The sequence below is a fragment of the Oryx dammah genome, unplaced genomic scaffold (assembly GCF_014754425.2).
Source record: "Oryx dammah isolate SB20612 unplaced genomic scaffold, SCBI_Odam_1.1 HiC_scaffold_23, whole genome shotgun sequence".
NCBI lineage: Eukaryota > Metazoa > Chordata > Mammalia > Artiodactyla > Bovidae > Oryx > Oryx dammah.
In genome coordinates this window covers 10,276,697-10,304,235 of record NW_024070207.1, presented here as the reverse complement: position 1 = coordinate 10,304,235, position 27,539 = coordinate 10,276,697, and the positions used below count along the sequence as shown (strand labels likewise).

Here is a 27,539-nt window from a genome sequence, read left to right as displayed (position 1 = left end):
ATCTTTTATGACCTGGGAAGAAAATTTAAAGGAAGCAGAATATTTTTTGAAAAGCCATATAAAATACAAGATGTCTTAGTGAACTTAATTACAGGCCTCATAGCCAGGCTGCCATGTAAGCAAGAGTTTATGTCTTCACTTAAGTAATCAAGTGTTCCAGTCACCCAGAGGATTTAGCTCAGCTTTCAGGATGGTCTTCCTAGGAGAAAGATCAATAGAGAATAGCAAGGCTCCTACACTCAGATTATGACCTCCTTATCCTGAAAGAGCTGAGCTTCTCCTCTAATTGGAATGCCTTAAGTAGAATACATTCACCCAGTGAGTGGATGTTTATTTAGTACCAACTAAGTTGCAATGTAGCTCAGTCAGTAAAGAATTTGCCTGTAGTGCAGGAGACCTGGGTTCGATCCCTGGGTTGGGAAGATCCCCTGGAGAAGGAAATGGCAACCCACTCCAGTATCCTTGCCTGGAAAATCTCATGGACAGAGGAACCTGGTGGTCTGCAGTCCATGGGGTCACAAAGAGTCAGGCACGACTGAGCGACTAACACACACACAAGTTCCAAGTACTCTTCTAGGTGTTGGGGATTAAAGAAAAAAAAGAGATTGCTTTCATGGATGTAATATTCTAATGGTAGATAGGGAACAAGATAAACAGAAGCAAATATACAGATAAATATATGTCTAGTCAGAGGTTTATAATTGTTGAGAATAAAAATGAAACAGGGTGAGATAAAAGGGAATGAGTAATGGCTACAATTTTTAATACATTGTCAAGGAAAGCCTTTCTGAGAAGATAGCAGTTGATCATTTTTTTAACAATGGATGTTTAACAATGCACATTTATTGAACATCTATTATGGCCTGAGATATGAGTTAACCTATTACATATTCACGGCAATCCTATGGGGTAGGAGTATTATTCTTGTTTTACAAATAGAGAAATTGAGCCTGGAAGAAGTTAAATAATTTGCCCAAGGAAACACAGCTAGTAACAGAGCTAGGGTTTGAACTGAAGCAATCTGACACCAAATCCCATGCTTGGAATCACTGTCATACTTGGCATTTTGGATTCTGTGTAAAGGCTGGGCAATGTGCACACTGGCCCGTTAATCCTGTGAGGTAGTAACAAGGCTATGAAAAAAGAAGCATAGTAAGTGTGATACCTGACAGAGAAAGCAGGGAAAGAAAAGGGGACATAAAGTTACTAATATTCAGGAGCTTTCTGTTTCACTCATAGTATTATTTAATCATTTCAACAAACCCATGAGGTAGTTATAAGCATACCTGTTTTTCAGATGACAAAATAGCAGTACAGAGTGGGTAAGCAAATTGCCCAAGGTCTCACAGCCACAAAGGAACAAGATTATAAATTTGGGTTAGTCTGTTACCAAAGTCCATGCTGTTTCTCATATACCATGCTGTCTCCTGAGAGAAAATAGTCAAAGAAATAGAGTGAAATACATAATGAATGACAAAGTGAAAAAGAGACAGCAAAATAATGACTTAATAGGTTTGGAAGGCCAGAGTTGACAGTGGCTTAAGGAACTTTTCATGATATCTTCATGTTCAACCTCTTCTCTCATACCAAGTTAGGTGGATTCTTGAGAGTTTCTATGATTTGGGGATTTAAAAAACTGACATGTCTAGTTTCTCACCTAGACCTGGTGTTTAGATGTCAAATAACCCTTGGGCAGTGCGTCATTTTCTATAACTGTTACTGTCTTTGAATCAGGTGCTCCAGAAAAACGTGGTGTGTAAACTTGGTAAAGCCATGAAGAAAAATCTAAGACCCATTGCTTATTTGAGGACTAGCACATAGTTGTTTGAAATCTATCCTTGTCCCCTTCAGAAGCACATTTTAAAGCTGTCAGCTTTAATGAAATAACTTTAGATATGCGTTGCCTGCCAATTTTCCCTTTCTAATAGTACAGTAGTAACACTGTGGGAATGTCAGAATAATAGGCTGATGTGAAGTGTTAGCGAGGAAAGCCAAGTGGAGCACTGCCTGTCTCGTGTCATAGTCTTTGTGTGGTGTGGAGAAGCCAGGATGTGGTCAGATCACTTGTGGCATGGGGCCGACTCACCCATTCATTATTCTGGACAAGCAGCAAGACTACTTCTGACCCCATGCCTGCTCTGCCTCACCTTGCCTTTCTTTTCCCTCCCTTTCTTTGCCCACACAGTCAAAAGCTTTGATTTTTGCTGAATATTAGACAAACAAATAAAACAGCAAAGAGACTTACCTATTCTATCTTTAATGGAGACTTAGGTGGCTCCCCAAAAAGGGAAGCTGAAGGAGGCCCAGTGTGGGAAACTAGGTTCTATCATTTGTAATCTTCAAGTAACTCTTTTAAGCCTTCATTTTTTTCAGCTGTAAAATGCTATTGCTTCCTAAAAACTTTCTAGGGTTCATTACACATCCTTGAGAACTAGATGTTTGTGAATTCATTAGGCGCTGAGAAAATTGGTATTTTAAAATGAAAATGTAGTTCATTTGAGAATATACCCAGGGAACTGAGAATCCATTGAAATTCACTTCTGCCTCTACAGAGCCAGACAATGGGCTTATAACTTAATTTTTGTTGAAGATGGAACTAGAATTGAACATTTAATATAAATAAATTTTGAATGAAGTTGATTTCAAGGAGATTTCAGCAAGTACATAGGACCTGAGGGTGAAGACACCAAGGAATTCTATTCTGGTGTGTATTTTTCAATTTTACTATGAGGGACTTTGGTGACATCTCCTCTCACCAGTGACCATCTGTAAAATGGGTGCATTGCCAGTTTAACCATGACTATTCTGAGGCAATATTTTCCATGAATTTTAATCTCATTTTATAAACAGTATGGAAGAATCAAGTTGGCTTTTGATGGACTGACAATGGTTGCAAATCGGATATTGCTTTTCTCTGTACCACTTTCCTGCATTACACCTCTACCCTCAGTCCTGGCCACCTATGCAGTCTGTAAGAAAAACCTTGATCTCCTATCAAAGTCTATACTTGGCAAATAATAGTTAACTGAATCACAGTTTCTGTTGCTTTGGGTTGAATTGCTGCCAGGTTCTCCTTCCAAGATACCACTGGCCACCTGCTGTCAGCAAAGGAAAGGAAATGGAGCAAAGAGATAAGGAAGAGGAGACGATGAAGTGTAGTCAGGAGAAAAATGTGATTATGGAACATGTTCCAGAAATTAAGCAATCTATGGAGAGTAATTTGGCTGGTGAAGATCTTCAGAGTGTCATGTCAGCTTCAGAATGAGAGCTGCCATCCTAACTTGGCTTGTAGTGCATTATGTGGGAATGGTGGGGGATGGGAGGAATCTGGTATGGATGGAAGCTAGATGGGAGGAAAACAAAACAAAGTACTTTGTTTACAGAAGTTTCCTCAGAGAAAATAAAAGCACTGCCAACTCCGCAACTGGAACATGTATATTCTTAATGTCAGCAACCTAGGAAGAGTCTGGCATCTAAGTCTAGTATGAAGCTCCAGAGGGCAGGTCGCTTGGAAGTAGTGGGACAGGAAGAAGGGCCCCAGAAATGGGTGCCTGCATATAGCTATCTCTCTTATTGTGATTCTTAGCCACAGCTTTTAAATACCTTTGAGTTTCTGCCTTTGGCTACCTAGCTACTCATCCAGGGGACCCAACTTCAAAAACTCATTTCCCTATTTCTCAAACTGACATAAGCCAGCCTTCCAAACAAAGGTATAGATAACCACTATGGGATGTCCTCCAGTTTGACCATCTGTCTATCACAGCTCCCTCTCTTCATCCTCAAATATTTTCATCCATTCACCCATGCTAAAAAGTCTTCAGAGAACTACATCTACAGTAGACATTGTACTGGGCATTGAAAAAAAAAAGAAAATACAAAGTGAATAAGATAGAGTCCCTCTCAATATAGTAACAGAGTTGTAGATATAAAGAAATTGTTGAAAAATTATGAGTTAAGAGTTAAAACGAGACATATGAAAAACTATGTCTGGGAGATTGGAGACTGTTCCACAGAGATAATGTTTAAGCAAGTTAAATCAGGGGCATGAGAAAAATAATATTCTAGACAGAGAAGAACAACAAGTAAAAAGGCACAAAGGCATAAAACTATGTAGCCTATTTAAGGAAAAACAATTACCCAGTACAATGGAGGGGTATATGGTATGAATGGAGAAATGTTAGTTTATTGAAGCCAAACAGGTAAGCTAGACTAAACTCATATAAAGCCTCCTATGATTAGATTTAAAAATAGACTTCATTCTTAGGTAATAGTGACCATCAATGATTTAGAGCAGAAGAAATAATGTTCAAATTGACATTTTAGAAATATAATTTTGTGGTATTGGCTAGAAGATGAATTAGGTGGCAAACTGAAAATAGACTGGTTAAGAACTGTTACAATGATGCTCATTCAAACTGTTGAAGGGTAGACCTTGAGTAGTACACAGAGCTTGTTTATGTGTTAGGGGGTAGGGTGGGGGTGAGTTAGCTAGGGATGGTGAAAGAGGGATCAAGGGCTTGGTTTTGGAGACAGGCATAGAAATGGTGAGACTTGGTAACTATATATGTGGCATGAAGGAGAAGAAGGAGAAGGGGTTGATTTCTAGGTTTTCAATTCTGATGAACTGTGGAATGGTAGTGCTGGAAAAGTATATGCCTTCCTAAGCTCTCTGCTCTCCTTCTTTATTAGCTTTTCCTTTTTTCAGTATTGACTGCCTTTCTCTTCTTACATCAGAGACTCTCTTGATAATTTTTCGAAGAGGTTTGAGAACCCTAGAACACAACACATTAAGGACATCTGAAAACCCACATAGCCTAAGAAGTTGTGCCTTGAAGGGTGACCAAAATAGTGTCTGTGTGTATAAGAAATACTTTTTAGAGGAGATTTTTAAACCTTTGATTTCTACCTATATAGAAGAATAAATGGGATAAAATTATAGTTTAAAAAAGTGGTTCAATGGGATATAAGGAAGATGGTTTTTGGGTATTCTAGTGAAACAGACTAGAATGAAACACCTGGATGGAAACTATGTAGATCTTCAAGGGGAGCTGCAATAATCCTGAAACCTAAATAATTTGGCAGCAGCCTGAAGGCAGGGGCCTGGATTAAATGATCTCTCGAGCCTCCCTTCTGCAAATGCCCTTCTATTTTGCCCCAGGCATTTCTAGAGGAACTATCTTCCCACTGATCTAGCTGTATATATGCATTGAGGGAAAAGTTGCAGCAAATATTTGATATTGTCTAGAAATGAAGATATTGTCTAGAAATGAAGATAGAGATGAGAGAGGGAGAAAATGGCTTACTTCAATTTTGAAAGTATTTTTAAAATGGAATCTTTAAGGCCAGCTCCTGTTAGGGGGAGAAAATGTACCCATGACCCAGAACTTAAAACATAAAACGAGCTATCCAAGACAAAGGAGGGGATGGAGGAGAGTGGTACAGATAGAGAGATGCAAAGTGATGAATCAAACACTTCACTAAGCGTGAAAGCAGAGCAGAACACTCCCTTAAGGCTAAAGCTGTAGATTTATGGGGGAAGTAGCTTAGGTCTATGAAAGGCATGAGCATTCTCCCCACTCTGACACATATGCAGGGACCATTCATACACAAACAGTGCACATATGTAAACCACAGTTCTAGCTGAAAATCAGAATAATTTATTTTAAGGATTAGAGATGAGTCAGGCACCAAATGGAGAATTGTGCCAAGAATACAAAAGGACCAGAGGACTTCCAGCTAAATAAAGTAGAATTTTAGCAAAGGTATAGATCTCTTGAGTAATGGGTTATATTTTTCACCTTCTTCTTAAGAGTTCATTTACATTTGAATCATTAATTTGATTGCAAAGGATTATGTCATTATGAATTATTTGGTATCTTCTACCATACCATTATTTGTGGGTGAATCTGGAAGACCGATATATAAAATCTCATTTGTCAATTTGTCTTGGATTTTCTCAGCCTGTAAAGTTCTACAGACTTTGCAAAATCTAACATTATTGATGCATTAGAAATTTCATACATTTTCCCCAGGGAACTTTTGCTAAATATCTATAGCCTATGGCATTTATCCAGGGATTTGTGGGGAGTTTTCTTAAAAGGAAGATAAAATCCTAAAAAAGAAAAAAAAATCAGAAAGTCGCCCTCATGGAGTCACTTCTCTTTAGTACTTTCACTCATTTGTTAGATTTTACAAAGGGTACCCTCTGATACCAGGCCCCAGGTTATATCAACATAATTTGAATGAGAGAATAAGGGAAGATAATAAAGCTGTCAAAACTCTGCATGTGTGTTTCTGTGTGTGTGTGTGTAAGAGAGACAGAGACACAGAGGAAGAGAGAAAGACAAAAATTAAAATACAACCATAAACAAAGCAGTCACAACATTGTTTTTGCCTTCTTTTTTTTAAGCAGTATCCCTTATGCCTCTAATTTTGATTTTGTGACATTCTCTGCCTCTCCTCAATGGGCCACATAGCAGAGTTATTAAAAAGAGAAACACATATATGAGTTGCATTTCACTAAAGCCATTGCTTTATAAAAGGAAAATCTGAATATAGTTAAAATCCCTTTGAGCATTCTTATTAGAATCTTATGACATCTTTTTAGGTAGCTCAAAATACCACTGGGTTCAGGTGACAGAAAAAGGGAGGGGTATCATTAAACTCAGGCAAAGCTGTCCTGGAATAGTATGTGACTGATATGTATTTGTAAAAACATTTGAGTTCAATCCCAAACCATTTCAAGTAAGTAATTGTATATATACTTTTTATAAATAGTAATTTATTGCTGAATGGTTGCTGTTATTTGATTGCCATTCCAAATTCCCACAAATTGAGATTTTACACTCTGTCTACAGAAGGAACATTCATGCCCCTATTTTTAGATACAATAATTCATCAGTAAATAATGGATACTTAAAAATTACATTTGGGGCCTCGGCAGCTAACTGTGCATGTCCCTGGGTGCTTTCTCAGTTCTGAGTCCCTTGCAGGTCCCCGAAGTGCCTGCATTGCCACCCTTGTCTAACTGAGAGCGATGTGGTGGTGCCAGCCCATCCCTGCTGCCACCACCCATCTGCTGGTAAGATTCACACCTCCTGGGGGCAGTCCTAAGATGCAAAGGAATAGGATGGGGAGACCAATTTCTCCCCCACAAAATGCATTGAAAGATCATTTGAACGCTGAACAAATTCCACAAAACAACTTCTGAACGCTGGCAGAGGACACCAGGCACCCAGAAAAGCAGCCAATTCTCTTCAAAAGGAGGTAGGACAAAATATAAAAGATAAAAACAGAGGCAAAAGAGTTAGGGACAGAGACCCATCCTGGGTAGGGAGTCATGAAGGAGGAGAAGTTTCCAAACACCAGGAAACCCTCTCACCAGTGGGCCTGTGGGGAGTTTTGGAATCTCAGAGGGCAACATACGGAGGGGAGGACCCACAGATTATGCGCCTAATTGCAACTCCCAGTGGAGAAGAAGCTCAGATGCTCATGTCCACCAGCAGAAAGTGGGGGCTGAACAGGGAGGTGCAGGCTACATGCTTAGGGTAAGGACAGGGCCTGAATGCTCTGAGGACAATCTGAGGGAGCTAACCCGGCTGTGCACTGGCCCCTCCCCATGCCTGAGGCAGAGAGGCAGTCTAGACAGCCAGAGCTGAAAGGCGAGGGGCAATCTCAGCTCCTGACACGGCACCCTCTACCAAACTGTGAGCAGGCTCCCAGTTGCTAACAAAGTCTTCCTGGGATCCTGGATGGTTGACATCCACCAGGAAGGTCACAGTCAGAGATCAGCTCCCCAGAGGAGACACACGGCACACCTGAGATGGCACTCTCGCAGAGCACCCAGGAAACCGAGGGGCTGGGACCAGGAGGTGATAAGACACACCACCCACCTGGGGAGAGTACACTCACCAAGCTGGTCACTGGAGCTGCTAGGACCTCGGAAAGGCACAAAATGCAGGCCCAACCGAGTCTGTGCTTTTGTGGAGTATGTGAGAACCTGAATCTGAGCAGCGTAGATCTGGGACGTGCATGCAACCCAGGGCCCGCTTTAGACAGTTCTCCTGCAGAACAACTTGGAGCCTGAGCAGTGTAGACAGGGAAAGCACACACGCCGTGAGTGGGGGCAAGCCCAGTGTGGCCCGACAATGCCAGCACTCCCCACACATGCCAGTGATATTTGTTTGCAGTGTACCTCCCTCTGCACAGCACAACTGAACCTAAATAAATGACCTCCTACACCCCCTTGTGTCAGGGTGGAAATTAGACCCTGAAGAGACTTGCAAACAGAGGAAGCCAAAATAAAGAAGAGGGAAACGATTTGAAAGACACAGGTGCAACAGATTAAAACCCTGTAATTAGCAGTGACTACATTTGAAGGGGCCTTGTAGACCTTGAGAAGAAGTATAAGCTAGAACAATGAACTATCTGAAACTGAACTGACCCCACACTGCCCTCAACAGCTCCAGAGAAATTCCTAGATATACTTTACTATTATCATTTTTTAACTTGTTTCTTTTATTTCTAAGTTCTTTATTACACCTTTAATTTTCATTTTTAAAATGTCCTATTACCTTGCAAAAAAAGACCTACTTTTAAGCAAATTTCATATATATATATATATATTTTATAATATTTGTGCCTTTGTTTTGTTTTTTTATATTGTATTTTTGAGAGTTTAACCTCTACTCTAGATTTTTAATCTTTGCTTTTTGGTATTTGTTATCAATTTTGTACCTTTAAGAATCCAATCTTCAGTACCCATTTTTACTTTGGAGTGTGATTACTGGCATGATTGCTCTCTCCCCTTTTGACTCTCCTTTTTCTCCCCCGGGTCACCTCTATCTCCTCCCTCCTCCTTCTCTTCTCTATTTAACTCTATGAACCTCTCTGGATGTTCCAGGCTGTGGAGAGCAAATAGGGAACTGATTACTGGCTAGATTGCTCATGCCCCTTTTGATTCCCCCTATTCTCCTCCTGGTCACCTCTATCTCTCTCCTCCCTCTTCTCTTCTCCATGTAACTCTGTGAACCTCTCTGGGTGTCCCTCACTGTGGAGAATCTTTTCACCATTAACCTAGATGTTTTATCATTGGTGCTGTATAGATGTAGAAGTCTTGAGGCTACTGTAAGAATAAGACTGAAAGCTAGAGGCAGAAGGCTAAAATCTAAAACTTGAGAACACCAGAAAACTCCTGACTCCAGGGAACTTTAATCGATAAGAGCTCATCCAAAACCCTCCATACCTACACTGAAACCAAGCTCCCCCAAGAGCCAACAAGTTTCAGAGCAAGACATACCAAGCTAATACTCCAACAATGCAGGAACATAACCCTGAGCATTAAAATACAGGCAGCCAAAAGTCACACCAAACCCACAGACACCTCAAAACTCACTACTGGACACTTCATTGCACTCCAGAGAGAATAGATCCAGCTCCACCCACCAGAACACTGATGCAAGCTTCCCTAACAAGGAAACCTTGACAAGCTACTCATCCAACCCCACCCACAGGGGGGAACCTCCACAATAAAGAGGAACCACAAACATCCAGCATACAGAAAGGCCACCCCAAACACAGCAATCTAAACAAGATGAAAAGGCAGAGAAATATTCAGCAGGTAAAGGAACATGATAAAAGCCCACCAAACCAAACAAAAGAGAAGATAGTGAGTGTACCTGAAAAAGAATTCAGAATAGTAAAAATAATACAAAATCTTGAAAACAAAATGGAGATACAGATAAATAGTCTGGAGACAAGGATTGAGAAGATGCAAGAAAAGTTTAACAAGAACCTAGAAGAAATAAAAAAGAATCAATCAATAATGAATAATGCAATAACTGAGATGAAAAGCACTCTGGAGGGAACCAACAGTAGAATAACTGAGGCAGCAGATAACATAAGTGAGGTGGAAGATAGAATGGTGGAAATAAATGAAGCAGAGAGGAAAAAAGAAAAAAGAATTAAAAGAGGACAACCTCAGAAACCTCTGGGATAATGTTAAATGCCCCAAGATTCTAATAATAGGAGTCCAAGAAGAAGACAAAAAGAAAGGCCGTGACAAAATACTTGAGGAGATAATTATTGAAAACTTCCCTAAAATGGGGAAGGAAATAGCCACCCAAGTCCAAGAAACCCAGAGAGTCCCAAACAGGATAAACCCAAGGCAAAACACCCCAAGACACATATTAATCAAATTAACAAAGACCAAACACAAAGAACAAATGTTAAAAGCAGCAAGGGAAAAACAATAAATAACACACAAGGGGATTCCCATAAGGATAACAGCTGATCTTTCAATAGAAACTCTTCAGGCCAGGAGGGAATGGCAAGACATACTTAAAGTGATGAAAGAGGAAAACCTACAACCCAGATTGCTGTACCCAGCAAGGATCTCATTCAAATATGAAGGAGAAATCAAAAGCTTTACAGACAAGCAAAAGCTGAGAGAATTCAGCACCACCAAACCAGCTCTTCAACAAATGCTAAAGGATCTTCTCTAGACAGGAAACACAGAGAAGGTTTATAAACTCGAACCTAAAACAACAAAGTAAATGGCAACGGGATAATACTTATCAATAATTACCTTAAGTGTAAATGGATTGAATGGCCCAACCAAAAGACAAAGACTGGCTAAATGGATACAAAAACAAGACCCCTATATATGTTGTCTACAAGAGACCCACCTCAAACCTAGGGACACATACAGAGTGAAAATGAAGGGCTGGAAAAAGATATTTCATGCAAATGGAGACCAAATAAAGCAGGAGTAGCAATACTCATATCAGATAAAATAGACTTTGAAATAAAGGCCGTGAAAAGAGACAAGAAGGACACTACCTAATGATCAAAGGATCAATCCAAGAAGAAGATATAACAATTATAAATATATATGCACCCAACATAGGAGCATTTCGATATGTAAGGCAAATGCTATCAAGTATGAAAGAAGAAATTAACAGTAACACAATAATAGTGGGTGACTTTAATACCCCACTCACACCTATGGATAGATCAACTAAACAGAAAATTAGCAAGGAAACACAAATTTTAAATGATACAATGGACTAGTTAGACCTAATTGATATCTATAGGACATTACACCCCAAACCAATGAATTTAACCTTTTTCTCAAGTGCACACGGAAACTTCTCCAGGATAGATCACATCCTGGCCATAAATCTAGCCTCAGTAAAATCAAAAAAAATTGAAATCATCTCAAGCATCTTTTCTGATCACAATGCGATAAGATTAGATATCAACTACAGGAAAAAAAATATTAAAAATACAACCATATGGAGGCTAAACAACACACTTCTGAATAAGCAAAAAATCACAGAAGAAATCAAAATATGCATAGAAACAAATGAAAATGAAAACACAACAACTCGAAACCTATGGGATTCAGTAAAAGCAATGCTAAGGGGAAGGTTCATAAGCAATACAAGCTTACCTCAAGAAACAGGAGAAAAATCAAATAAATAACCAAACTCTACACCTAAAGCAACTAGAAAAATAAGAAATGCAGAACCCCAGGGTTAGTAGAAGGAAAGAAATCATAAAAATTAGGGCAGAAATAAATGCAAAAAAAAAAAAAAAAGAAAGGAGACCATAGCAAAAATCAACAAAGCTAAAAGCTGGTTCTTTGAGAAGATAAATAAATAGACAAACCATTAGCCAGACTCATCAAGAAACAAAGGGAGAAAAATCAAATCAACAAAATTAGAAATGAAAATGGAGAAATCACAACAGAAAACACAGAAATACAAAGGATCATAAGAGACTACTATCAGCAATTATATGCCAATAAACTGGACAACTTGGAAGAAACGGACAAATTCTTAGAAAAGTTCAGAAAACTGAACCAGGAAGAAATAGAAAATCTTAACAGATGCATCACAAGTGCAGAAATCAAAACTGTAATCAGAAGTCTTCCAACAAACAAAAGCCCAGGACCCGATGGCTTCACAGCTGATTTCTACCAAAATTTTAGAGAAGTGCTAACACCTATCCTACTCAAACTCTTCCAGAAATTGCAGAGGAAGGTAAACTGCCAAACTCATTCTATGAGGCCACCATCACCCTAATACCAAAACCAGACAAAGATGCCACCAAAAAAGAAAACTACAAGCCAATATCACTGATGAACATAGATACAAAAATCCTTAACAAAACTCTAGCAAACAGAATCAATAACATATTAAAAAGATCATACATCATGACCAAGTGGGCTTTATCCCAGGGACACAAGGATTCTTCAATATTTGCAAATCAAACAATATGATACACTATATTAACATATTGCAAAATAAAAACCATATGATTATCTCAATAGATGCAGAGAAAGCCTTTGACAAAATTCAACATCCATTTATGATTTAAAAAAAAAAACCCTCAGAAAGCAGGAATAGAATATCTCAACATAATAAAAGCCATATATGATAAACCCACAGCAAACATTATCCTCAATGGTGAAAAACTGAAAGCATTTCCCCTAAAGTCAGAAACAAGACAAGGATGCCCACTCTCACTACTAATATTCAACATAGTTTTGGAAGTTTTAGCCACAGCAATCAGAGAAGAAAAAGAAATAAAAGTAATCCAGATTGGAAAAGAAGTAAAACTCTCACTGTTTGCAGATCCTCTACATAGAAAACCCTAAAGACTCCACCAGAGAATTACTATAGCTAATCAATGAATAGAGTAAAGTCGCAGAATATAAAATTAACACACAGAAATCCCTTGCATTCCTATACACTAATAATGGGAAAACAGAAAGAGAAATTAAGGAAACAATTCCATTCACCATTGTAACGAAAAGAATAAAATACTTAGGGATAAAGCTACCTAAAGTAACAAAAAACTATAAAACACTGATGAAAGAAATCAAAGATTTCTTTGATGGAGAAACATACCATGTTTTTTGGGTCGGAAGAATCAACATAGTGAAAATGAGTATACTACCTGAAGCAATCTATAGATTCAATGCAATCCATATCAAGCTACCAACGGCATTTTTCAGAGAACGAGAACAAATAATTACACAATTTGTATGGATATACAAAAAACATCAAATAGCCAATGCAATCTTGAGAAAGAAGAATGGAACTGGAGGAATCAATCTGCCTGACTTCAGATTATACTACAAAGCTACAGTCATCAAGACACTATGATACTGGCACAAAGACAGAAATATAGATCAATGGAACAAAATAGAAAGCCCAGAGATAAATCCACACACCTATGAACACCTTATCTTTGACAAAGGAGGCAAGAATATACAATGGAGAAAAGACAATCTCTTTAACAAGTGGTGCTGGGAAAACTGGTCAACCACCTGTAAAAGAATAAAACTAGAACATTTTGTAGCACCATACACAAAAATAAACTCAAAATGGATTAAAGATCTAAACATAAGACCAGAAACTATAAAACTCCTAGAGTAAAACTTAGGAAAAACACTCTCTGATGTAAATCATAGCAGGATCCTCTATGACCCACCTCCCAGAGTAATGGAAATAAAAGAAAAAATAAACAAATGGGACCTAATTAAACCTAAAAGCTTTTGCACAATGAAGGAAACTATAAGCAAGGTGAAAAGGCAGCCTTCAGAATGGGAGAAAATAATAGCAAATGAAGCAACTGACAAAGAATTAATCTCAAAAATATACAAGCAGCTCCTGCAGCTCAATTCCAGAAAAATAAAAAACCCAGTCAAAAAATGGGCCAAAGAACTGAACAGACATTTATCCAAAGACATACAGATGGCTAACAGAAATATGAAAAGATGCTCAACATCACTCATTATCACAGAAATGCAAATCAAGCCACAATGAGTACCATCTCACACTGGTCAGAATGGCTGCTATCCAAAAGTCTACAAACAATAAATGCTGGAGAGGGTGCAGAGAAAATGGAACTCTCTTACACTGTTGGTGGGAATGCAAACTAGTACAGCCAGTATGGAGAACAGTATGGAGAGTCCTTACAAAACTGGAAATAGAACTGCCATACAACCCAGCAGTCCCATTGCTGGGCATACACACTGAGAAAACCAGAACTGAAAAAGACACATGTACCCCAATGTTCATCACAGCACCGTTTACAATAGCCAGGACATGGAAGCAACCTAGATGTCCATCGGCAGATGAATGGATAAGAAAGCTGTGGTACATATACACAATGGAATATTACTCAGCTATTAAAGAGAATGCATTTGGATCAGTTCTAATGAGGTGGATTAAACTGGAGCCTATTATACAGAGTGAAGTAAGTCAGAAAGAAAAACACCAACAGAGAATATTAATGCATATATATGGAATTTAGAAAGATGGTAATGATGACCCTATATACAGGACAGCAAAAGAGACACAGATGTAAAGAACAAACTTTCAGATCTGTGGGAGAAGGTGAGGATGGGATGATTTGAGAGAATAGCATTGAAACCTGTATATTATCATTTGTGAAATAGATCACCAGTCCAGGTTCGATGCAGAGGCAGGGTGTTCAGGGCTGGTGCACTGGGATGACCCTGAGAGATGGGATTGGGAGGGAAGTGAGAGGGGGGTTCAGGATGGGGAACACATGTACACCCATGGCTGATTCATGTGAATGTATGGCAAAAACCACAATATTGAAAAGTAATTAGCTTCCAATTAAAATTTTAAAAAATAAAATCTCCCTACTGGTGCCCGTCCTGCTGCTGCAATGACTAGTCTCCCAACCATGCCTCCTCCAGCACAAGAACTGCTACCACAATTCTAAAGGCCATTGAGGACCTGTCTGTGGTAACTGAAGCCAGCATACCCCTCATTGCAGTTGTTACCACAGTGATCTTCCTCACTCTGCTCTCAGTCGTGATTTTGATCTTCTTTTACCTGTAGAAGAACAAAGGCAGCTACGTCACCTATGAACCTGCAGATGACAAGCCCAGTGCCATTTTCCTAATGGAGAGTGACTCAGCCAAGGGCAGGGAGAAGGAAGGATATTTCATCTAATGGTTTCTAGTCCCCAAGGAGCTTATCCAGGCTCCAGTGCTAACACACTATTAGGTGAAAGTTTTACCTGAAACCCGTGAGAAGCATCCACTGATATGGGTAGATCTGAGCTCCTTCATATGCAGAGTACATCATGAGAAACACTGGGCTGGAAGAAGCACATGCTGGAATCAAGATTGCCGGGAGAAATATCAATAACCTCAGATATGCAGATGACACCACCCTTATGGCAGAAAGTGAAGAGAAACTAAAAGCCTCTTGATGAAAGTGAAAGAGGAGAGTGAAAAAGTTGGCTTAAAGCTCAACATTCAGAAAACGAAGATCATGGCATTTGGTCCCATCACTTCATAGCAAATAGATGGGGAAACAGTGGAAGCAGTGTCAGACTATTTTTGGGGGCTCCAAAATCACTGCCGATGGTGACTTCAGCCATGAAATTAAAAGACGCTTACTCCTTGGAAGAAAAGTTATGACCAACCTCGATAGCATATTGAAAAGCAGAGACATTACTTTGCCGACTAAGGTCCCTCTAGTTAAGGCTATGGTTTTTCCAGTAGTCATGTATGGATGTGAGAGTTGGACTGTGAAGAAGGCTGAGTGCCGAAGAATTGATGCTTTTGAATTGTGGTGTTGGAGAAGACTCTTGAGAGTCCCTTGGACTGCAAGGAGATCCAACCAGTCCATTCTGAAAGAGATCAGCCCTGGGATTTCTTTGGAAGGAATGATACTAAAGCTGAAACTCCAGTACTTTGGCCACCTCATGTGAAGAGTTGAGTCATTGGAAAAGACCCTGATGCTGGGAGGGATTGGGGGCAAGAGGAAAATGGGACAACAGAGGATGAGATGGCTGGATGGCATCACCGACTTGATGGACATGAGTTTGAGTGAACTCTGGGAGTTGGTGATGGACAGGGAGGCCTGGCGTGCTGCGATTCATGGGGTCGCAAAGAGTCGGACACGACTGAGTGACTGAACTGAACTGAACTGAGCTCCTTCCAGGACACGGACCCAAATGCCAGCATCACTGACACCAGGGGACAAAAAGAAAGCTGTTCCTGTCTCTAGCCAGGTCTCTGTCACACATCTTCTGACTGATGAGTGACATGGAGCTGTACTGGGCAACACTGTAGTATATACCCAGTCATCTTCACTTTTTTCACAGGTTGAAGGGAAGAAGAGTGTTGGGGGTCACGTGATGCTCCTCTGTCCCTTACCTGGTCACCTAGTGACAACCTGAGTGGAAGTAATATCCTTAGTTCTTCCCAGAGGCGGGAGACCACAAGCAAAGGCCAGACCAGGAGGGCCAGGAGACTGTGGAGACCTCCCTCCTGATGAATGTGCCACATCCCTTAATCTGAGTTCTTCCTTTCCTTAACCCCCCAACAATCTAGAAATATGCTATTTTTATTGGAATTAAAACCATTCATTGATACAGAAATCAGATTCTCATGTGCAAGACATTACCATCTTTATCCTTTGACTTATCCTTGCTGAAACCGCTGTGACAATTTGCTTTGTTGCTTTTGTTCAGTGTCTGTCATGTCCAGCTCTTTGTGACCCCATGAACTGCAGTATGCCAGGCTTCCCTGTCCTCCTCTATCTCCCAGAGTTTGCTCAAGTTTGTGTCCATTTTTGCTTACTCAAGTTACTCAACTCTTTTGCCTGTGTTTTCTCCCAAGCAAAGGGGGCCCCAGAGAAGTTTCAGAAGTTCCGAGAACAATCTCAGGGGTTTGAAACAGAGATGGTCCTGGGAAGGTTGTCCTAGAAGAAGGTCATTAGAAACATACCCTGGGAGATAAGTTGTTTAGCCTCCATCCTAGCAAGGGCCAGTATGTCCCTGATCTATTCTGTGTGCACACAGGGGGAACCGGGAACAACTTGTCACTTTTCCCACTAGTGCTCTTTCTATCAAGCCCAGAGAGGCTTCTTGGATCTCACTTCATCCATCTCAAGATGAGGCATATTCAAAAGGTACAGTGTTTTGGTAGAAATCATTAACTCTCCATGCGTTGTTTACTTTGGAACTAAACTAAACCTCCTTCAAGGTCTTAACTATATTGTCTCTATTTTTCAAGCTCAAGTCCACCCAAGGTAAGATCCAAGAGTTGAAAAATCAATCTTAGCAACTTATATTCCAGTTTTCAGCATTTCTCCAAACAGAATTTTTGAAAAACCGAAGGTCACCCTGAACTTACAACTTAACAAGTTGTTAAACTAAAAAACATTTGCCGCAAGTCAAACTTAAGGGCAAGTGAGAGACTCATTTGTTCCCTTATTTCTAAGTTTATGTTCTGAATTCCTGTGGCCTAATAGGCTTTTAAGAATTTGATAGTGCTTTAGGAAATAAAGTGAAGAAAACTAAACATCTAGAATGGAACTCATGAAAATGCTCAAATCTTAGCCTTGTACTCCTGCATTTATTTCAAAGACTTCATTTAAAAAATTGCATTTGATTAATGGTTTATACTTTTCATTTTCCATTACTTCTTTGATCCTGACAACAAACCAGTGTGGAAGATTATGAAGTCCATTGAGTTAAAAGCTCACATATCTAGCAGTTAACTAAATCTGAAATTTTGGTCACATGATATACAGTCTTACACTCTGTGGCAGGCAGTAAGACTGTCAGAAATATTTCAGTCCTTCTAGCCATATGGTAGGAATGCACTTTCCTGCCCAGCTGAAATTAGGTGTGGCCAACATGACTTACTTTGGTCATTGAAATGTGAGCAGAAGTGACGCATGTCATTTCTTGGTGGAAGCATTTAATTGACAGTGCTTAGCTTCAGCCTCTCAATTATCTTTCTTTGGTGATTGTTGAAGCACCTTTTCAAGATAGATCCTCTTTTGGCCTGGGTTTTTAATGATTACCTTGGACAGAGCCTCCACCCCATCAACTTATATTGTATGTGAAACCTAAATAAAAATAAAGTTTTACTATTTTAAGTAAATGATATTTGGATTATTGTTTCCTTTTGAGACATAATTTATTTTATCCTGACTTACAAATATATTCTTTCAATGGGAATCACAAGTGTATTCTCATTTAAGTATGTCTTCCTAATGGCTTCATATCTGTTGAAACTTACTCTTTTGGGGCTAGCAATATTTTTGCACAGCTATATTAGCAACATTTTATAACCACTCTTGGCTTAAAGAATTTTAGATTTGATAGACATGCTGGAGTGAGAGTCAATGCTCTATTCTTTTTAAGTGTAGTGATGATAGATTAATCACAGATTAAGAACTTAAAGGAATTTCATGAGTCTAGCAATTCTGCCTCCCACTGTTAAAGCCAGAGAGCATTTTCTCTTCTTCCATTGTACATACTTTGCATTGGCAAGAAAGATATTTGACATGAAAGGGGAAAACTATGAATAGTAGAGAAGAAGACGACGACAAGGCAGTGATCACAATACCATGAATTTGGGAACTATTGAGACTAAGTGCGCTTCAGATATTACCTATGAAAGAGGAAAAAGAAGAATGTATAGGAATTGGAGAGAGAGGATAGTCATCTTTAGCATCTTTGTGACTTTGAATCAATATTCCTTTATGTTAAAATAGAAATAGATTTCTCTGAATATAATGGATCATTTTTGAGGGTGCACATGTTAGAGATGGTTACCACAGCATTAAAAAAAATTAACAGTCAACTTTCTGAAGCCATAATTCAGGATTAAATGTAGCTTTCCCCTCATCATGTTCAAGAGCTCACTTTCTTTCCTTGACTGAAGTTACCAAATCACTAATAAGGAAAAATGAAGTACAGTCTATAGATTGTTAGAATCATAACCTTTATAAATGGAAGAAGCCTTAGAAATTATGTGTTTCAACTCTGTCTCTTATACATGAGGAAACTGAGACTCAGAAAGAAGAGTCTTGGCTCATTTCATACACAACTCTCTACATTTCCTGGATATATACATGTGATTGCCAGACTTTATCTGTTTAATAAAGTCCTAAAAGTATCTAATAACCAAGTTCCTAACTTTTCTGTAGGCAATTTTGGTAGACTGAAACATAAGCTGGATCCTCTGTGTGTTGGTAAATGACAATATTAATGGTGTGATGATGATAAATAATTAAAATTGGTTGTGATATAGGAAATTGGGCTGCTATAACACGACAACAAAACAAGTGAATACTCATTGTCTTAACGAAGATTGAAGTGGCTTGTTTATTTTCCCCCTTGCATGTTCATCTACATGTAAGTAATCCATGGTTGCTATAGTAGATCTTTGTTGTCAAGGCTCCAGGCTCCTTCCCTTTGTGACTGCATTATCCCTAATCCACAGGGTCAAAGATGATAATCTCAACACTATGGTCATAGTGGGTAATAATTCCCTCATGATGTGTTACTCTTTTTGATAGCAATTTGTTCCTGCTTGATTTATTCTTAAAGAGCATTATCTTAATTCAAATGGAATGTTGCCTAGCATAATTACCATACTAAAATTTCACAACTATTTCTCTGGAAAGGAGAACACTTAAAGAAGAAAATTCATGTCTACTAATGCTTGATAACTTGAGAGTGTGATAACGGAGATGTGGGGAGGCTCACAAACACTAGACCACAGAAGATAGCTACCCACTCTGCTTATATATTGGGTTAAACCCTTGCTTTGCCCCTTGTTTCCTCTCTTTTACTAAGGAGGAAATTATCATAGCCTTCCTTATCATCAGTCCCTAGATTAAACTTCAAAATCAGATTTTTAAAACTTTACCTGGAAATGAAGATATTCCAAGTATTTCTAACTTCACTTTTTCCTTCGGAGTAAGGACACTTAGTCTGCTTGTCCAATGACATAATTGATCGTAGAAGCATTTGGTGATATCACTCTCTCCCTGCCATGCCCAATATTTATCAGATTCTGAATTTCCCACCACTCTGGAGACACAAACATCTAGAAAAAAGAAGTGATTTATAAGAAACTTTAACGTCAGGAAAAAGTAAAATGAACCACAAGGATAAGTTACTATGTCAAATCCAATGAAGCAAATAATTCTTAGAAGATGGTTTATTTTCCAAGTGAAAGCATAGACTTATAGAATACTTAGGAAAGCTTAAGTTTGTTTTATGGCCAGGAATATAGTTTGTGGATGGAAATTAATTACTTTTTTGTCCTAGATCTCTCTGAGGTTAATGTGTCTTAAGTACAGGTGTACCTTGTTTAAAGTAAACCTAACATTTGAAAATCCCAATTGGCACAAAAATCAAAATTAGTTTTTGGCTCTATAAAAGGATTGAAGACAGGATTTCTTTATATACCATGGTACTCTAGTTCAAGAGTCAGCAAACTATGACCCAAGAAGAACCAAATCTGACAAGCCCTTATTTTTGTAAACAAACTTTTATTAGCACACAGTCATGCCCATTCATTAAGTTTAGAGATTATTTATGGCTGTTTTTATACACTACATTGGCAAAGTTGTTGCAACAGTAACTCTCTGACTAGCAAAACATGAATTATTTGCTATTTGGCCCTTTACAGAAAAAGTTTGATAAGTCCTACTCTAGTGCATTCAAATTACTCTGGTGTTATTCATGTTGTACAAATGTGATTTATTTGGAGAAATTAAACATATTTTGATATGGCTGGAGAATAGTGCACACATACAAAAGTGATAAAGCTAGTGGAGTGGAAAGAAGTCATAAAGAACTTCGTGTATTTAGTTAAAGAGTTTAAACTTGATCCTGAAAATAGTGGGAAACTGTGAATGGCATTATTCCAGTGGACTGGTGTGATTTGGAAAGAAATCAATTAGGAAAGTATTGTTAACCAGTCAAGAAATGATGAATACCTGAGTTTATGTGGTAAAGTCCAAATGAAGTTGAAGGAAACAGATGCTAATGTTATTAACAAGACAGAAACAGCATGATTTTGTGAATTAGTGAATGAATATTAGCAGCAAGGAAAAGGGAGAAATGTGGGTTGACTTAGATTTCTGACTTAGGAAAATACACACGTTAGCACCATATTATAAGGAGGAAATTTTCAGGGAAATAAAATGTGTTTGGTTTTGTACATGCTGAATATTATACGCATGTGAAACATTCAGGTGGAAATAGTCCTTCAGCAAGTTGCAACATAAGTTTGGAACACAAGGGTTCTGAGATACAGACTTGAAGTCATCAGAATTAACTGGAAATATAGGCAATAATTTGGAATAAATCATTCAGAAGAAACTTATACAGTAAAAACAGCATCAGGGATAATACCAGTATCTAAATGATTGTGGAGGAAGCCCACAAAGAAAAATGGGAATACCATGAAGAACATTGAAAAGGAGCTTCCAACCGGAAAGGGGAAAGGGAATATAATGAAAGCCAAGAGAAAATTCAATTTTAAGAGAAAATGTCAATTACCTAAGAGATATCAAATAATCAAGTAATACTGTGGCAGAAAATTATTCACTGGGTTTGTAAATATGGAGGTCATTGGTGACCTTAGTGAAAGCAGTGACTGATAAGGAAGGGAAAAGAGACAGTGAATATAAGCTAATCGTTCAAGTAATTTTTCTGTAGAATACTGGAAAAGCCAGTAACTAGAAGGATTCTTAAATCAAGGAAGTGTTTCTTGAGGATGGGAAAGACTTGAGTGTATTTATTATGCTGGAGGGCTGGAGTCTCTAGAGAGGAAAGAGAAGATGCAAGAAAGGTCCACTGGATCTGCAGGTTACCTTGCCAAGCAAAGGCTGTACATGAGCCCCATATTCTATTTACTCAGCTCACTGTCATCCAGGCTAATCAAAGAGAGAGAGAGAGCGCACAACATTTAAACTTTGGATGATAATCAAGTGTCTGAGAACACGATTCAGACATTTCAACTTGGGATAATAATCATGTGTCTGAGAACATGATTCCTCCCATACAATAGCTCAATGACACTTGCTTTCTGAGATCTGTCTTTCTTTAATAGGATCAACTAATAGGAACATTTAAATTTCTTTTTCCAATCAGGCAGGAATCACTGAAAGTCTAGAGGGAGGCTAGAGAGTAAGTGGGTGTGTGAATTGTTGACTGGTCCCTTTGCTGTCTGTCATGGTACTTGAATGTGCAATCAGCTCTATGTTAACACTGCATTTAGAGAAGTAAAATACTAGTGTTAAGTATACTTGGGAGAGACCTGAGCTTGCTCTTTTCAGTGGTAAATGGTACATTTTTGTGAGACCACAGAAGTGTACATTGCTGGATGTGTGGTGGGGAAAAGAGGTGTTCAATATAACCTGCTAATAGGTATAATTCATTAAAACATACCCTGAATCTTACAGACATTAACCAGATCACCCATTGGTGCAAAATTAGAATTGAAGATACAAAAGTTGATGAGGAATCAGTTTAGCATTATTAATTAAGCCTCTGAATATATATGCCAAGTTCCAGTAGCTCAGCAGGATAGTGTGTTCATGTTCTAGATGCAGATTCCAGAAGCCCCATTGCAGGTGCTCAGAAAGCTTAGCCCAGTCTCATCCTTTGAGGAACTCATGTTCTTGTAGGGCACTGAGACATAGTTATGTGATAGAATACATATGTGCAGCACCTCCATAACCTTACTACCTTGTTAGCATTATGCAGACTTAATAGGGGAAAACTGCAAAATACCCTAGAAGTAGCAGATGTTGTTACAGTGAGTGATTAAACCAGCTGTATGACTGATCACTTTAGACAAGACAATTACCACAAATGCATTTATTGAACAAAATTCCATCAAGTACCTACTCTGGGCAAAAGATTTCTTTGATAATAGAGCTGAAGACTGAAAATCCCACCATCTTTTTTGATGGGCCTATGTAACATTAGTTAACATTAGTGGAAAGTTACTTCTAGAAAAATTGCAAAATAAAGGATATGTAAAACTTATTTTGATATTTTTATTGAATATTGCTTGAAGCAGTCTACATAAGGCTGAGCCAGAGAATGTCTTCCCAATTACTCTGAAGCCACATCTTTGCCCTTATGCTAAATACTAATGGTATTAACACAGTGAAACATGATTTAGCACAATCTGTGTACATTTTGTCACCTCCACTAGGTTGTATACATATCAAAGATAGTATATTTCTTCTGCTTCCCTTTTTCTCCCACATAGTAGGCATTAGGTACATACTATTGTGGTTGATTTTTTAAAATATTAAGTATCTCTTTCCTCAGACAAAATTGAGGGCACATTTTCCAGACCACACTTATCCATGAGAAAGCATGTACCCACCCCCTCATCCCACCCATAATCTATATTGAAGAAGTTTAAAGTGCCAGACTATAATAGTTTCCCCTCTGCTGACCACACTCCTTCACTCCCCCTACAAAACCCCATCTCTTTTTCCATTCTGTGGTAGGACGTAAGATGCAGTCAAAAATGTGGTTTCCATTGCTCTGAAGTTATGTCAGCCTTGAAGAGTTCAAGATGTTTCCAGTTGTAGGAAAATTTTTCACTTTTTTTTGTAGAAGATGTACTTTATAATCATTCATAACAGCAAAAAAGTTGTAAGTGCTTTTGACCAGCTTCTGTGAACATGCTTATAGATTAGTAAATATATATCATTGTCTCACACTGTGGGTATGTCTTGAAACAAATTATTTTTCAAAGTAGGAGTCACCTACTGTGTTCAAGGTTAAGTGGTATGTCAAACATAGGGGTTGTATGAGACATAGACCATGTCTGCTGAGTTTGTTTGATATTTTATTATTTACATTTGACATTTTTCCTACAAGTACCTTTAATTATGCTTTAAATCACTTTAAATCACAGTGACTAATACCTTTTCTGATGTAATACAGTCTGCCTCACTAGAATTGGGAATATTTCTTTCGTAGTTTATCCTTCTAGAATTCCAAATACCAAAGGTAAGAAGAGAATTCAAGAAATCCCTGATGCAAGTGTTATTGGAGCACAGTGTAGGGTGAGATCCTTTCAAAGCTATTGGCCACTCGAAAATATACCATTAATAATTGCAAAGGTAAACTAAGTCAAACTCTAGTCCCAACACTTATCAGACAAATTTATCCTGTTTCTATTACTAAGAGACACTGAAAATCTATCAGTGATTTCTATAGTTTGCATAATGGACCCTTTCTTTAACCACTTTCCAGAGCTATGTGATCAATAAATGTTTGTTGAGGAAATGAACAAAATAATGAGTCGCTCTTGAGGTCCAGGTTGCAGGGCTGCCTCATAATTGAGATCTATTTTATAGTGAAAGTGAAAGTCGCTCAGTTGTGTCCAACTCTTTGCGACCCCATGGACTATAGAATCCATGGAATTCTCTAGGCCAGAATACTGGAGTGGGTAGCCTTTCTCTTCTCCAGGGGATCTCCCCAACCCAGGGATCAAACCCACATCTCCTGCATTGGAAGGTGGATTTTAAATCACTGAGTCACCTGGGAAGCCTCTGTCTTGTAATACTAATGACTTTAGTTTCATTTTCATTAAAAAAAAAAAAAGCAAGCCCTACAGTGATTTTTCAACCCCTAAAATAAATTCATACAAGGAAGATAAAAGTTTAAATATAATCATGGCAAAAACTTTTAAAAGTATCTTACAGTTAAAAAAAAAGACTTTTAAAAAAGATAACTAAACACATTTGCTTTCATTCTTTCTTTTTTAACTTTTTATTTTGTGTTGGAGTATAATTGATTAATGATGTTTTGACAGTGTCAGATGTACAGCAAAGTGATTCACTTAGACATATATACATAACTATCCTTTTTCAAATTCTTTTCCATTTAGGTTTTTACATAATAATGAGCAGAGTTTTCTGTTCATACAGTAGGTCTTTTTGATTATCCATTTTAAATATAGTAATGTGTACATGGCAATCCCAAACTCCCACCTATTCCTTTCCCCTTCCCCCTATAATGATAAATTGGTTCTCTAAATCTGCAAGTCTTTCTGTTTTATAAATAAGTTCATTTGTATCATGTTTTAAGATTCCTCAAATAAGCAATATGATATTTTACTTTCTCCATCTCACTTATTTCACTCAGTATGATAATCTCTGGGTAGCCTCAGTTATATAGAGAGAAATAGAACTGGAGAAGGATATTCCTAAGCTATGTTTATGTGTGGTGCTGGCAGGAAGAGGATGGCTAAGAAGTAATGTTAAGCAAATCTCATGTGTTTTTTGGCATACTGTGTCAAAGGCCACCTCCCTTGCATCCACCAGCTGAATAAATGTACAGCTGCCAGTAGTGATGTGTCTCCCATTTCCCCTAACAAGAGGCCCAGAGCAATCACTTTGACTCACTCACCCTAAGGACAACTGGAGACTCTGGGGACTTTTGACAATACTGAGAGAGAAGAGCCAGCAGCCAGATAGATTTCACCACATAGATACCTAAAGGGAGCAGGACAGGGCAGAGCAAAACATTATGGAGCCAAAACTTTGAGGCTCTAACACAAAAGGCTACTCAGAGAATAAAACAGAGAAATATCCCTAGGATAACCCTTAAATGGAGAGGGTTTGACAGTCCTTTTAATTGCTTTAGAATAAATTCTGCTAATCCTCATGAGACCCATTCGTACAACTTAAAGCATTTTATGGAAATTTTTAAAAAAAATTTAGAAAATATCTTAGATTTTCATGCTGCAAGGTAAGAGGGAGAAGGATAATATAATTAAAAGGGGTGGGGAGAAAAGAGAGAGACTCCTAAGTCACTAACATTTGATTTTGACATACATTCTGGGACACATTTTTTCTTCTGTGGTCTCACCTTAGGTTTGTTCAGACTAATATCTAAAGTAGTTGAAAGTGCCTGGATACACACTGAGAGAACCTAGAAGCAAAAGCTTAACATAGAATTTGGGGTGTACCATCTGCTATAGATGAATTACAGAAAGGATTAACTGCACAAAGTTAATCTGGGCTAACTCTACTGCTATGATCATGCAGTTTCTTTTTTGATAGCCAATGCCTACATGGTAAAGAATCTGCCTGCAGTGCAGGAGACCTGAGTTTAATCCCTGGGTCAGGAAGATCCCCTGGAGAAAGAAATGGCTATCCACTCCAGTATTCTTGCTGGAGAATTCCATGGCCAGAGGAGCCTGGTGGGCTATAGTCCATAGGATCACAAAGAATCAGACCCGACTGAGCAACGAATACTTTCAAGGGCACAGAGAAGAAGGAGGAAAGGCTAAAAGAAAAACATGGTTGTGGTGGTGTGGTCCAACTGAACTATGAGGGAATTCATGGTGATTCTACATTCTTCCTAGCTTCAGTCTCCCATAATATGGTGGTCAACTCATCCCAACTCAGCAAACAGAAGAGTTTGTCACCTTACTTGTGATCCATCTTGGGAAAAGTTTCTGAAGAAGCCACCAAGACCATGGGGTCACAAAGAGACAGATAGGACTGAGCAAATAGCACTTTCATTTTTCTTTCACTTTCAGAGAGATTATGAACTTCAGATCTAACTGGATGTTTGTTTTATCCCTATTTTATTTAACATTTTATTATGAAGTGTCCCCACATAGTTAAATATTCTTTTCAAGCAAATTGAATTGTGTTATGACTTCTTTTTTGCCACTTAGATATACTATAATGTATTTAATTATACTACTCTTCTTGAACATTTAGGCCATGTCTAATTTTTCACCAGCATAATGAATATTATTATTAATAATTAAAAAGTTATTATCTATGATTGTTTCCTTGAAATAAGATCCTGGATGCATAGATTATTATATCAAAGACAATACATATTTTTGAGGTGCTTGATAACACTTTTAAACTGCTTTCCAGAAATATTCTATATATTTACAACCACACTAGCAGTATATGTAAGTGTCTATCTTGCATTATCCTCCAAGATCTAGAATATACATATATGTGCATATTCTATTTTGGAAAATAGTATTAAAGTTACTACTATTTGTACTACTTTTGAGTTAGGGTTTCTGTTTATAGACTATTTTTAATTTTTCTTGAGTTATCCATGTACTTTGGCAATTTTTTAAAATTTATTTTACTTGGATGTTAATCTTTTTACCTATCAGTCTATCTGTACAACCCTTCATCTTCCATATTTGCTGCAAATTTTATCCCAGCTCCTTTGAGAAAAAATTTACATAAAATTAACAAATTTTAAATGTACAATTTAATGAGTTTTGGTAGTGGTCAATTGTGTAGGCATCACAACAGTCGATACATAGGATATTTTCATTACCCCCCAAAATTTCCTTGTTCTAATTTACAGTCAGCAACCCCCTCCCTAACTAGTCCTAGGCAAACAATGACCTGCTTTATAGCATTATAGTTTTGCCCTTTTTAGAATTTTGTAGAAATGAGATTATAGTATACAATAATTTGTACATGTGATTCACTTAACAGAATTCTTTTGAGATTATCCATGCCTTTACATGTATTGGTAGGAGAAGGAAATGGCAACCGACTCCAGTACTCTTGCCTGGAGAATCCCTGGACAGAGGAGCCTGGTAGGTTACAGTCCAAAGAGTCAGACACAACTAAGCAACTTCACTTTCACTTTAGTTCCAATCATTTTGTTTTTATTGCATTGGTATACCACAAATTGTTTATGCATTC

At 38.2% G+C, this 27,539-nt stretch overlaps 1 protein-coding gene and 1 pseudogene across 1 annotated transcript in view; both read left to right on the top strand.

Annotated features, from left to right (window-relative positions):
* IL1RAPL2 (interleukin 1 receptor accessory protein like 2) overlaps positions 1-27,539 on the top strand; it is a 582,426-nt gene that overhangs the window by 378,759 nt on the left and 176,128 nt on the right. The gene's annotated exons all lie outside the window — the stretch shown is intronic.
* On the top strand, positions 14,707-14,996 carry LOC120881329 (annotated as a pseudogene).